The sequence below is a fragment of the Podarcis vaucheri genome (genome assembly GCF_965113315.1).
Source record: "Podarcis vaucheri genome assembly, chromosome: W".
Classification (NCBI taxonomy): Eukaryota; Metazoa; Chordata; class Lepidosauria; order Squamata; family Lacertidae; genus Podarcis; species Podarcis vaucheri.
This window is the reverse complement of record NC_138757.1, coordinates 4199341-4214245: the sequence shown is the minus strand read 5'-3', so window position 1 is coordinate 4214245 and position 14905 is coordinate 4199341.

The following is a 14905-nucleotide window of genomic DNA, read 5'->3' as shown; positions in this document are numbered from 1 at the left end:
AAAACGAAAGCAAAGACACAACAGAAACATCCTGTGAAAACAGGAAATACGCAGGCTGTAACACAAACATCCTGCTCCCTTTTAAGGTGGAACGGAAATATCCTAACTCATATTTCCTTCTCCCACCTGGCACTCTCTACCCATTTTTATTTAATTTAATTTAATTTAATTTCATCACATTTTTTTTTAAAAAAAATACAATGAGTATACCAAATTATTCAAAGGATACAAACAGTGATTTGGTTTTTCTATACACAAAGTTCCCAGAAAGAAATTACTTTTGTACTACTTCTTTCTTGCTTTGCAGTCACTTTCTTTCTGTTCCAGAAAACTATTTTGAATCCCTTTTGTGACTTCTCTCTATCTCTTGCGGTTTCAATACTGTCCTTAAGTAGCAATTGTTCTGTATTTATTTATTAATTTAATAAATAATATTTATTTATTTATATTTTCCCGTATATCTGTGAAATTAATCTAAGCACAACCAAGTATTATTTTTGGAACCATATTTTATCAGGTAGTTTTTGAAGCAACCCCATTCTCTTTTTACCTTTTCACCTGAGTGGTTTCTTATTAGTTCTGTCATTTTGGGCTAGGTCGAGGTACTTGCACAACCTTTAATTGCCACTCATCTTTTGTTGGTATTAAGTCACTTTTCCAGTATTTCACAATTAGCACTCTGGCTGCTGTTGTCACGTAGAGAAACACTCTTTTTTATTGTTTGGGATGTTTATAGTTAAAATGCCAAGTACGAATGCTTCAGGTTTCTTTAGGAATGTGTGTTAATATTTGTTTGTTTGTTTGTTTGTTTTAGCTCCTCATAGATCATGTCCCAAATTTTATTTATTTGGGGACACGTTCACCACACGTGGAATAAGGTTCCTTCATTTTGTTTACATCTGCGACACACTATTATTATTTTATATATTTTTGCTAATTTAGATGGGCCAAGTACCATCTGTGTATCATTTTCATATACTTTTCTTTTTTCCAGATACCACGTGGTGAATTTTAAGGTTTTCACACAGTAAATTTTAGGTTTCCCCTCATAATTTCTCTCATTTTTCCGTCTCAATTGGACAACCAAAATTGTGTGCCCACTCTTCTCTACCCAATTTTAATTTTACCAAGGAGAAGCTTCAGGATCCATGAAAGCCCAGATAACAGGAAAAGTGTATATGCTTTGATTTAGCAGGAATGATCCCTTATAGAATTAAATTAACTAATTTGAACAAACTGCCCTTTTATAGAATGGTTTTAACAGATTGGATTGGAAGGTTGAGAACCATGAGGCTATATAAATTCTAATTGGACTCAGTTTGAATTCAGCAAGTGTATCCAAGGTGCCATTGGCTTTCATCCCTTTTAATAGCAAGTGAGCAGACTCACCCCTTTGAGCGCAGGACCAAAGCCAAAGATGGGGCATTTCTCTCCAGGGAGTGTTGCCACCTAGCTACATGGGGTACTGCTTTAGGTCAGTCAATGCAAGCCCTTATACCAGGGGTGCATGTTGAGGGGTGTTGCTGTGGTATGCTGAAGGTCAAGGGACCAGGAGGCTGACACCTGAGATCACAAAAAGGCAAAAACAAACTGCACTTTCCGGTCATTATTAGACCTTCCTGCTAAGTGTAAAGCATAGACCACTATTGAGAAAATGTTTCTCCCAAAGTGCAAGAATGCCACAAGTAATTTAGTGACAAAATACAACATGTGTGTCAGGGGTTCAGGAGCTGAGGCACAGGAAAGGGAGGAAACAGAGAGCGAGGGGGAGGAATACGAAGGAAGCATGAGCGATGACGGCGGCCCGAGATCTCCGAGTCTTTCCAGTGAGTCGGAAGATTCACAGAAAGGAGCGCCAGTGGTCAGAGCAAGGGGGGGCTTAGGGAGACACCCCAGGAAGAAGGGACCAGAGGGGGCTCAGAGAGCAGCAGTTGGAAATCGGGGCCAGCTTCCCCAACAGGGCGCAGTAGGGAGGAAGGGGGCCAGATATCGGGACCCGGCGACTCGCCACAGGCGGGAGGGCTTGAGTCAGGATTGGCCACACCTCCGTCGGGGAGTGAGGAAACGGTCAAGAGGAAGGTGAAAAGTTGGGCGCGCGCGCCAAGTTCAAATGCGCAGGAAGGCGGCACAGTAAGCAGCCCGGAAAGGGAGCCAGGTCCTAAAGCCCGCCGCAAAGAGGGAGAAGGGTCCGGGGGGTCGGCGTCGGAAGAGTCCAGGAAGGAAGAGACCACGGGGGGCAGAGGGACCCAGGGAAGGAAGGAAAGGCGGAAGAGGTGGAGTAAGGCTAGAGTATTAAGTTGGTATACAGGAGGCGGGGACTCAGACGGAGCTTCGCCGGTCTAGCTTCTAAGACGTAGAGCTGCACGCTGCGGCTTGGAAATGGAAACTGTAACTCAATAAAGTCTTTTATAAAGTGAAAGCTGGCTAGCGTGATCCTCTGTGAGCTGGGATCTGGAAGCAGCTCTGACAGTAAGCTCCGTCTCCTGTTTTGGCACCAAAAGCCTCGCAGCGTGAGCAGGCGCAGCGAGGGGTGAAGATTGGTGTCTCTTCGCGAGCTCACAAAAGTCAGAAGAGATGACTACCGAACAGCAGATTACAGCCCTGCAAAATGCAGTGACACAACTAAACGCAGAGATACTCGCATCCAGGAAGAGGGAGGAGGACGCAGCTGCCGCCTACAAGGATCTCCAGATCAGGTTGGAAGTGCTTACAAAGCAGGGGCAACCGGGACCCAAATCGGAGGGAATTGGGCTGGGGAGAAGAGGAGGCAGTCTCGTATCTCATTTCGATGGGAATTTACAGCAGTACCCCAACTTCCGAGCAGATGTGCAGTGTGCGCTACAACTGCTGGACAGAGACTTTAGAGATGAGCAAGAGAAAGTGGGGTTTATCTTATCCCATTTGCATGGAGACGCCAAAGCGTGGCTGCGTAATCTGTGGAGAGATAAGGATCCGGCGCTCCAAAACGCGGATGCCTTCATTAAAGCGATGGATGCGTGCTTTTTATCAAGTATAGACGTTGATATCGCCAGAAAAGAGATACATGGGCTGAAGCAGGGGAGGGCCACTGTACGGCAGTATCATTCCCGCTTTTTTGCACTGGTCAGTGCCCTGGAATGGGACAGAGATTCAGCTCTGGTCAGAGACCTTTTCTGGGAAGGATTGAATGGGGCGGTGAAAGACGAAATTGCGAGGGGGGAGAGGCCCCGGAGCACTCAGGAGATCGTTCAGAGGGCGCTGTCGATTGGGGTGCGTCTAGAAGAACGTCCATGGAGCAAGGACGAAGGGCGTGGAGGACGGGAGTTGGCGAGAGGGTTTCCCTTCTTTCCCAAGGATGCTGCGCGTGCGCAATCCATGCCTCCGCCAGGAGGGGGAGCGGAACCTATGGAGGTTGGAGGTGTCAGGGCTCAGTCAGCAAACAGAGCCCTAGCGCCGGGAGCAGTCAAACCGAAGCCTCCTAGAGGGAACCGGAAGTGCTACCTCTGTGACAGTCCTCAGCACATGGCGAAAGAGTGTCCCCAGAGGCTCCACAAGCACACTGCAGCCTCCGCAACGGTGACAGAAGCAGCTCAGCACAGGGAACCGCAGCAGGGAAACGACGGAGTCTGGCTGGAGACAGAGGCACTGGGGCCCAGCCAGACGAGTCAGTGAAACAGTCCCCAGAGATTTTGCAGCCCACAGACCCCCTCCCGCCCAAACCAGTAGTGCAGCTTACCGCATCGCTCCAACTACCCAATGGACTCACGATAGACGTGCCAATTACGATTGACTCAGGAAGCAATGCGGACTTTATAGGGCAGGAGTTTATCGAGCGGCACGATATAAAAGGACTGCCTGCCACGCTGCCCCTGCAGGTCGTCACGGTGGATGGCAGAGAACTACTAGGGGGGCAAGTGGTGAAGCAAACGCCACCGATGGTGATGCGAATTGGAAATCACAGGGAAGTCATCAGTTTTAATGTCACACAACTGTCGGACACGCCTATTGTATTGGGCATGATTTGGCTGGACAGGCACAGTCCAACGCTGGCTTGGTACCAGCGACAGCTGATCTTCGGCTCCTCTTATTGTGCAGAACACTGCATCCTGCCCAGACAGGAGGGGGAGGAAGAGGAGTCACAGCTGCAAGTGGGCACGCTGCAAACGGTCCCCCACAAATACGCAGAATTTTTGGAGGCTTTCTGCGAGAAGGAGGCGGACAAGCTACCCCCCCACAGACCATATGACTGCAAGATTGACCTCCTGCCAGGGGCGACGCTGCCGAAAGGGAAGCTCTATTCCATGTCTGAAGACGAACTACAGGAACTCAAAGAGTTCATAGATCATAATTTGGAGCGCGGTTTCATCCGAGAGTCCAAGGCAGTGGGGGACAGTCCTGTATTCTTTGTAAAGAAGAAAGACACGCCCCAAAAAAGACTTGTAGTGGACTATCGCACCTTAAACGCGATGACCAAGCCCTCGGATTTCCCCATGCCCAGGATAGACGACCTCCTCGCGACAGTGCGCAAAGGACGCGTGTTCACCAAGTTGGACCTGCGAGGGGCGTACAACCTTATTCGCATGCGGGAAGGCGATGAGTGGAAGACAGCCATGTTCACGCCCCTGGGCACCTACGAATACAGAGTTATGCCGTTTGGACTGCAAAATGGCTCCCACTGTTTTCAAGCTTTCATGCATCACGTGTTAGCGGGGCTCCTCTACAAGAAGTGTGTCTGCTTCCTGGATGACATCCTGATATTTTCTGAATCGCAGCAGGTCCATGACAGGGACGTCAAGGAAGTGCTGAGAAGACTACAGGAGCATAGACTGTACGCCAAGCTGGAAAAGTGCCAGTTCGACATGACGGAGGTGGATTTCCTGGGATACAAATTGTCGGACAAGGGGCTCGCCATGGACAGCACCAAGGTTCGCGCGGTGTTGGACTGGAAAAGCCCGCGCAACCGGAAGGAGGTCCAGCGGTTTGTCGGCTTTGCGAACTTCTATCGCAAGTTTATCAAGGGGTTCGTGATGCAGACAGCGGCCATTACAGACACGCTCAGCTCCAAGAAGAAGAAGTTCATCTGGACGGAGCAGGCGGAGCAGTCCTTTCAGACACTCAAGCGTCTCTTCGCGTCGGAAGAGCAGCTTCTGCATATCAACCCCAGCAGACCAATGCGGGTTGAAACGGACGCTTCAGACAGAGCCGTGGGAGCAGTCCTGTTGCAGCAAGACCCGCAGGGGGCTTGGAGGCCGGGAGCTTTCTACTCCAGGAAGCTCAGCAAGTTGGAGCAGAACTACACCATCTGGGACAGGGAGTTGCTTGCCATTCATGCAGCATTCAAGGCGTGGAGGCACTTCCTGATCGGAGCCAAGCACACAGTGCAGGTCCGCACGGACCATAAGAATCTGGAGTACTGGCGCACAGCGAGGTTCCTCAACCAGAGGCACATACGTTGGGCAGAGTTCTTTGCGGACTTCGACTTCCGGATAGAGTACGTCCCAGGTGGCACCAACGTCATGGCGGATGCGCTGTCCCGAAAACCGCAATACCTCGAGGAGGCGACGCCAGCGGCGGCCAAGCACATCTTCGCACCGACAGCGTGGGCGTGCGCTTCGGCGACCGTTGACCTGGATGCTGTACGGCACGCGTTGCAGGACGACTCCTTCGCGCAAGCAAAGATGGCAGAGGTGCACAGGGGCACGGCGAAGAGCGACGAGTTCCAAGTGCGCGACGGCGTGCTCATCCGCAAAGGGGCCATCTACGTGCCGGGAGACGAACTTCGCGCTAAGGTACTGCAGCAGTTGCACGATGCGCCCACAGCCGGGCACTTTGGCACGGAGAAGACGGTGGAATTAATCGCTAGAGACTTCTGGTGGCCCAGAATGCGAGGGGAAGTCGCGGATTACGTGGCGAGGTGCGACACCTGCCAGAGGGCTAAGCCGGTGCACAAACCGCCGGCGGGACTGCTGGAACCGCTGCAAACCCCGTTCGAACCATGGGAGAGGGTGGCCCTGGACTTTGTCACGGATCTACCCAGCTCAAGGGGCAAGACAGCAGTGCTAGTGGTAGTGGACTTGTTCACCAAGATGGCACATTTCATTCCGTGTGCGAAGGTGGCCACGGCGGAACAGACCGCCAAACTGTTCATAGATCACGTGTTCAAAGTGCACGGTCTGCCGCGGTCCATACTGTCCGACCGGGGGCGGCAATTCATCTCGAACTTCTGGCAGAAGCTGATGGGTTTCCTGAACGTCAAGATCAACCTAGCGTCGGCGAGACACCCGCAGACCAACGGACAAGCGGAGCGGGTCAATGCCATCATGCAGCAGTACCTGAGATGTTACGCAAATCAACAGCCTGCAACGTGGGTGGATTACCTGCCACTCGCCGAGTTCGCCTACAACAACACGAAGCACGTTTCCACGGGGGTGACACCGTTCTTCGCCAACAATGGAAGGCACCCCAGAACCTTCCAGGGACTGGAAAGAATGGGGGAAGGGGAGCCGCAGGCCGCGGACGCTTTCGCGTCAGAGTTGCAGGAGGTCCAAGACCAGCTTCGGAGGCAACTGGAGCTAGCTAAGCACGCATACAAGGTGCAAGCTGACAGACACAGGAGGGTTGGCGAAAGAATACAAGTGGGAGACTGGGTCTGGTTGGCAGCCCACGCAGTGCCAGCCAGATCGTTAGCTAAGAAGAAGCTAGGGCATAAGCAGCTAGGGCCCTACCTAGTCGAGGCACAGGTCAATCCGGTGGCTTTCCGGCTGACACTTCCGGAAGGATCCAGAATGCATCCAGTGTTCCACAGATCGGTGCTCACTCCCTACAAGGCACCTCACAGATTTCAGGAGCCAGGAACGGCACCGAATCCGCTCCGGGAAAGGACTGCGCAAGGGGGGTTGCCGCAGGAGGAGCCCATCAACGAGGTCACAGAGATTTTAGACTCTAGATGGGGGGAAGAGGGGGTAGAATACCTTCTCGCCAGAGAGGGCACCCCGGGCAGTGCCAACTGCTGGGTGCACGGCTACGCTTTGGAGGACCCTCTGCTCAAAGACGAATTTCATGCCCTCTTCCCACACAGGCCCATGCCAGCCGACTTTTTCGACGACTGGCTGTTCACACCCACGCTTTCATCCAGCACGTTCCAGGGGTTTGACTCAGACGGGGAACCCTCACTGGGCACACGCTCCCCGGAAGAGTCACCCTCGGGATCGGCCTCGGAACCCTCGTATTGGTGGGACGATCGACCAGAGGAACAGTGGCGCAGGAAGTGGCTGAAGGGTCCAGGGCGAGCGACGGACCCAGGAGAGACCGAGGCAGAGACGGACTTGGACGCGTTCGGGGAGGATTTTGGGTTCGAGCACGGCGGCACAGAGATGGAAGCAGAGGTGATCGACGTCGACGAGCGCAAGGAGGAAGAGCCAGACTTATCCAGTTGTATGCACGCCACGGGAGACGAACTGTATCCGGCATTCACCCCCATGACGATGGAGCACCCAGCACCCCCACCTGAAGGCGGGGAGGGGGGAAGGGGGGGCTTCGAGGGGGGATGGATGTCAGGGGTTCAGGAGCTGAGGCACAGGAAAGGGAGGAAACAGAGAGCGAGGGGGAGGAATACGAAGGAAGCATGAGCGATGACGGCGGCCCGAGATCTCCGAGTCTTTCCAGTGAGTCGGAAGATTCACAGAAAGGAGCGCCAGTGGTCAGAGCAAGGGGGGGCTTAGGGAGACACCCCAGGAAGAAGGGACCAGAGGGGGCTCAGAGAGCAGCAGTTGGAAATTGGGGCCAGCTTCCCCAACAGGGCGCAGTAGGGAGGAAGGGGGCCAGATATCGGGATCCGGCGACTCGCCACAGGCGGGAGGGCTTGAGTCAGGATTGGCCACACCTCCGTCGGGGAGTGAGGAAACGGTCAAGAGGAAGGTGAAAAGTTGGGCGTGCGCACCAAGTTCAAATGCGCAGGAAGGCGGCACAGTAAGCAGCCCGGAAAGGGAGCCAGGTCCTAAAGCCCGCCGCAAAGAGGGAGAAGGGTCCGGGGGGTCGGCGTCGGAAGAGTCCAGGAAGGAAGAGACCACGGGGGGCAGAGGGACCCAGGGAAGGAAGGAAAGGCGGAAGAGGTGGAGTAAGGCTAGAGTATTAAGTTGGTGTACAGGAGGCGGGGACTCAGACGGAGCTTCGCCGGTCTAGCTTCTAAGACGTAGAGCTGCACGCTGCGGCTTGGAAATGGAAACTGTAACTCAATAAAGTCTTTTATAAAGTGAAAGCTGGCTAGCGTGATCCTCTGTGAGCTGGGATCTGGAAGCAGCTCTGACAATGTGTTATTTTTATGTGATATCCTATGTCCAGCTATGTGCACTGCTATACTTGCGAGTGACCTTAAGAGACGTGACATGCAAGACCCTTTCAGGTTTACATAAACCCACACATCTGGGAGGGTGGATACCAGGTTATTATTTAGTGCATATCTATATAACATACGGGACCTAAGGGGGGTGGGAAATATGTCTATGACTGAACTGTAGTTAAGTGCGGAGAAAATATTTGCAGTTCCTAAGGAACCTAAGCAAATTTATCTCCCAAGGGGAAAACTGTTACGGAAATTACGGGGGGGGGGACATCTTTAAAGTTGTGCTGGTCCCGGGGGGAGGTTACCGTGAGACGTGGTCAGAGTCTGGTCCTGGGTCGAGGGTCTGGAGACTGTCCACCAAGGGCGAAGCGGGGTCCGAAGCAAGAAGCCGGGCGTGGTCGGGAACTCTGGAAGAACAGGTCTGGGTGCTGGCAGAAACAGGTTTCCAACAACGTTGCTCCCACAACCTGGGACTGGGCTGACTGGCCTTTATCTCCTCTGAGGCCAGGGGCGGTCCCGGCCCACAGGTGACCCGCCTCTCTTGGCCTTAAGGCGAGCACTCCTCCTGAGAGAACCCAGTTCCCTCTGCCTCTCCGACCTGAGCCTCTGCAGCTCAGGAGAGGCAGAGGGTTACTGGACCCAGGAGCAGCTTCACCTTCCCCTGACAGGGCTGGGAGAGGCGCACCTGCAGCCAATGGGTCCTCAATCACCCCCGGAGCCAGAGTGGATGCATCTGGTGTCTGCTCCTGAGGATCCGGCACAGGTGCAGGCACTTCAGATTCAAGCCCCTGCCCCAGCTCAGCCGGCCCTGGAGGCGGGGACTCCTGTGCAGGCTGGTACTCCTCAGATTCAGCTTCTGAATCAGATTCCCAGGCCATCACAAAAGTTGTTAAATGTTACAAATATTATGCATAAATGTATCCTTTGGACGTGACGGCTCAGGGAAGTTACCTAGCTTTAACAATGATCTAAAATCAACTCCTTTGCCAGTTCCCTCCATTTCAACACTATTTTGCCCTTGGAAAAATGACTCTTTTCCCTGCCACCTCCCCAAGTGGGAGGACATGTATACACACCTCCTACCCCAGGAAGTGTCCAGAGGTGGCAATTGCTGAGCTGATTGTTCACCAAGGAAAGCTTAATTCCATCACCAGACTTGCCAAGGGGTCCAGACATGCAAAGGAAGTTCTATTGTACTTGGGACTTCAGAGGTGTATTGGTGGGACTTCAGAGGTGTTTGCCTATCCTAATCTTACACCTGGGTCTTGCCCTGACATGTCTGCTTATGCTAAACTTGTACCAAGGACTTGTCTGGACATGTTTGCCAAGGTTGAACTAGTGTAACCCCTGTCTACCCCTCCCCTTTTGTGACATACCGTATTTTTCGCTCTATAACATGCACCTGACCATAACACACACATAGTTTTTAGAGGAGGAAAACAAGAACAAAAAATTCTGAATGAAACAGTGGACGTATCATTTTTGTGCTTCATGCTGTGGCCACAGACATGTGATTTGACGGTGAGTTTGGGGTAGCCCAATGCAAAAACCCTGATAATCCATGTGGATCTGTGCTTTGTAACCACGTTTTTGCACCATTGCAGCCCCAGGCAACAGTGGGTGCATGATTTTGGCGGGGCAGCCTGTAGACATGGACATGTAATGTGATCTGATGGTGAATTTAGGGTGACTCAATGCAAAGATCCTGAGGATCCATGTGGATCCGTGCTTTGTAGCCACATTTTAAGTGGGGAGGGAAGGAAAAACACAGAAGGGACAAGGAGCACGAGAGGGGTGTGCGGAGAAGCAGCTGGCTAACAATGCAGGAGAGGGATTTAACGGGAGGGAGGAAAGGAAGGCAAAAGTTTTCCCCCACCCACCCAAGCCAGCCCCCCCTCTCTCTTTCTCTCTCTCTTTCTCTTTCTCTCTCTCTCTCTCTCTCTCCCACCTGCATGTTTTCCGGCTGCCCTAGAATGCTGGACGCAGCAGCAGCAGCACCGGAGCACGGAGAGGAGGAGGTGGTGGCTGTCGGCTGCGCTCCTAGCCGACGGAACCTGAGCCGGGTGGGCTGGAGCCTGTGCGCAGTGTGACTAGGAAGGAATTAGCAGGAAGGACGCAATCCTTTCCTTTCCCCTCTGCTTGCCAAGAGGGCAGGGGATTTCCCTGCTCTTTGTTGAGTTTGAGCAAACACAGCAACCGAAAACAGAAGATGGGGGGCAGTAAGACCCTGAGGCAGAATGCAGGAAAGCAACAGCCTCCTCTCTGCAGCCTTCCCTCCTCCGCGACGCGCGATCTGATTTTTACCTGATTTTTGCCCCTATACTCGGGCCAGTTGGCTCCAGGGACCACACATTCACTCAATAACACACACAGACATTTCCCCTTACTTTTTAGGAGAAAAAATGTGCGTGTTATAGAGAGAAAAACACGGTATCAGTGATGTAGCAATGATGTAGCAATGATGCTGTACGAACTGTATTCTGGGATATGGTGGGAAACCCCATCCTCGGGGTTCAAAATTCCTTTTTGAACCTGTTGCGCAATAAACTTTGGTCTACAGCTATTTGTTGGTGGCTGGACTCGTTCCTTTATTCTGCAGGGACCTGTGGGCTCTGCCTGACCAGCTGGGTGACTGAGCAGCCTCACACCTAGATTTTTCCATACCAATACGATGGAAGGACCTGCTGCATTACAACAGATACTGGTTTCCCCCTTGGGTTTCTAGGGAAGCCCCAAGCCACAGCTTTGGCACCAGCACAGAGCAAATTTAGTCTTTGTCTTCGTCTTCCAGCATCAGCCAAAACACAGCAAACTGACAATAGCACTTCAACCTTGGAAGGTGATATTGCTTCCAATTGGGGTGGGGGAGGATCACCTCCATTTGTCTTTGGATGTGTAAATGGTGGCACTTAACTGGACAGCTAGGACCATTATCTTATGAAGAAGAAACTGGTCTGACTGTTCAACAGCTGCTTTTAGATTCTAAACCTTACTGGATGAAGAACTATAGGCCTAGAAGGGACCACAGATATCATAAAGACTAAAAGGCTGTTTTATGCGGTTTCTAAGTTGCATTTTAATCAATGTTTTATATTTGCTGTTAGCTGCCCTGAGCCCAGTTTTTAAACTGGGAATGACGAGGTATAAATAAATTATTATTATTATTATTATTATTATTATTATTATTATTATTATTATTATTATTATTACTCCAAACCTATAACACCTATAAATACAGAAAGTGGATGGAGATTTGTTTTTAAATATGCCTGGGTGGATTGAATATTGTGTTACTTGATTTGAAAAGAATTCCGACAATGCAATTAATTTTTATTCAATTGAATTTGTTGCATATTGTTACCAAGGTAACTGAAAGAGCCTTAAAATATAGAAACAAATACACACATTTTAAACTGGCACAAGAACAACCAAAATCTAAGAGACAATCCTATCTTTAAAGAACAGGAGTGAAACATTCCACCTACTCAAGGAGGCCACAAATAATAACCAAAGACCTGGCGAGAAAAATATTTTTGCCTTGTGCTTAATGCTATGTAATGCCTCCTGGGGGGGGAACATTCTGGGTTTTTTTATATATATATAAATATTTATTGAATTTTCACAAATTATAAAAACACACACAATACACAATACAAACATACACACACAAAAACAAACATGTATAATTTCAAATCCTTTTTTTCTTAAAACTTACTTCACTGACTTCCCAATACCTCCCCTTTCTGCATTCCAATTCCCAAATTTATTTCAGCAAATCCTCCCCCTTAATTTTATCTAATTTTTTTCCTTTTCTTTTCTTTTACTTAAACTTTTACAGCTATAATCCCTTACTTTCTATAACCACAACATTTTAACACTCATTAATTTTGCAATATTTCTTAAGATAAATTTTAAATTTCTTCCAATCTTCTTCCGCCGTCTCCTTCCCCTGGTCTCGGATTCTGCCAGTCATTTCAGCCAGTCCCATGTAGTCTATCACCTTCATCTGCCATTCTTCCAGAGTGGGTAGATCTTGTGTCTTCCAGTACTTTGCGATAAGTATTCTTGCTGCTGTTGTAGCATACATAAAAAAATGTTCTATCTTTCTTTGACACCAATTGGCTGACAATGCCCAAGAGAAAGGCCTCTGGTTTCTTAGGGAAATTACATTTAAGTACCTTTTTCATTTCATTATATATCATTTCCCAGAAGGCCTTAATCTTCGGGCACGTCCACCAAAGGTGAAAAAAAGTACCTTCCGTTTCTTTACACTTCCAACACTTATTATCAGGCAAATGGTAGATTTTTGCAAGCTTGACTGGGGTCATGTACCACCTGTAGATCATTTTCATAATATTCTCTCTTAAGGCATTACATGCCGTAAATTTTATACCGGTGGTCCACAACTGTTCCCAGTCAGCAAACATAATGTTATGACCAATGTCTTGTGCCCACTTAATCATGGCTGATTTCACTGTTTCATCTTGCGTATTCCATTTCAGCAACAAGTTGTACATTCTTGACAGATTCTTAGTATTGGGTTCTAACAGTTCTGTTTCTAATTTTGATTTCTCCACCTGGAAGCCAATTTTCCTGTCCTGTTTATAAACCTCCATTATTTGGTAATAATGAAGCCAGTCTCGTACTTTAACCTTCAATTTCTCATAACTCTGTAATTTCAGTTTATCTCCCTCTTGTTCCAAAATCTCCCAATATTTTGGCCATTTGGCCTCCATATTGAGCTTTTTCACGGCTTTTGCCTCCATTGGCGACAACCACCTTGGGGTTTTATTTTCCAACAAGTCTTTATATCTAATCCAAACATTATATAATGCTTTCCTAACAATATGATTTTTAAAAGCTTTATGAGCTTTAACCTTGTCATACCATATATATGCATGCCATCCGAATACATTGTTAAAACCTTCCAAATCCAAAATGTCTGTATTCTCAAGAAGTAGCCAGTCTTTCATCCAGCAGAAAGCTGCTGATTCATAGTACAGTTTTAAGTCCGGCAGGGCAAATCCCCCTCTTTCCTTTGCATCAGTTAAAATCTTAAGTTTTATTCTGGGTTTTTTGCCCTGCCAGACAAACTTCGAAATATCTTTCTGCCACCTCTTGAAGCAATCCATCTTATCCACAATTTGCAATGTTTGGAATAAAAATAACATTCTAGGCAATACATTCATCTTAATAACAGCAATTCGGCCTAACAAGGAAAGCTTCAAATTTGACCATATTTCTAAGTCTTTTTTTACTTCTGTCCAGCATTTCTCATAATTATCTTTAAATAGATTCACATTCTTAGATGTCATATTAATCCCCAAATATTTCACCTTCTTAACCACAGTTAATCCTGTTTCATTCTGGAACCTCTCCCTTTCAGTAGCTGTTAAATTTTTTCTCCAATACCTTGGTTTTTTGTTTGTTCAACTTAAATCCTGCAACTTGACCAAATTCTTGAATTAATTCTAAAACTCGTTTCGTACTAGTGTCTGGCTCTTGTAAAGTAAGTACCAAATCATCTGCAAAGGCCCTCAATTTGTACTGTTTAGCTCCGACCTGTACCCCTTTAACCAGCTGGTCCCTTCTAATCATATTTAGCAAAACCTCCAGGACTGATATAAAAAGTAATGGGGAAATTGGGCACCCCTGTCGTGTCCCTTTTTCTATTTTAAATTCTTCCGTTATCACATTATTTACAATTAATTTAGCCTTTTGTTCTGAATATATTGCACCCATACCATTCTCAAATCCTTGGCCTACCCCCATCCCATGTAGATTCTTCTTCATAAAACTCCAAGAGATATTGTCAAAGGCTTTCTCCGCGCCCACAAATATCAGTACTGCTTTAGTATTTATGTTCACTTCTAATAATTTCAAAATGTCTATTATATTCCTCACGTTATCTGACAAATGTCTTCCTGGGAGAAAGCCTGCTTGGTCCTTATGAATCTCTTCCATCAGTACTTTTTTCAATCTTTTTGCCAAAATGTCTGCAAAAATTTTGTAATCCACATTAAGTAATGATATAGGGCGGTAGTTCTTAAGCTGAGTCTTTTCAGTCTCTGTTTTCGGTATGAGTGTAATATACGCTTCTTTCCACGATTCTGGTGCTTTATTCCCTTCCAAAATTTCATTACAGACTTCCTTCAAAGGTTGTAACAACCACTCCTTCAAACCTTTATAATATCTGGAAGTCAACCCATCAGGTCCTGGAGATTTGCCCAATTGCATGTTTTGAATGGCACCTTCTATCTCTTGTTCAGATATTTTCTGGTTCAAATCTATTTTACTTTGATGAGAGATTTTTTGTAATCCATATTTCTTAAGAAACTCATCTATGTCCCCTTCATTCTCCGGCCCTTGTGAATATAGTTTTTTAAAGTAACTCTGGAAGCAGTTTCTAATCTCATTTGGCTTATAAATGTTCTTTCCTTCAACCTCTAAGCTTGTGACCGTATTTATTTTTTGTCTTTTCTTCAATTGCCAAGCCAGAAGTTTACCACATTTATCTGCAGATTCAAATGTCCTTTGTCTCATTTGTTTAATCTTCCATTCTATTTCTTGATTCATCAATTCCAT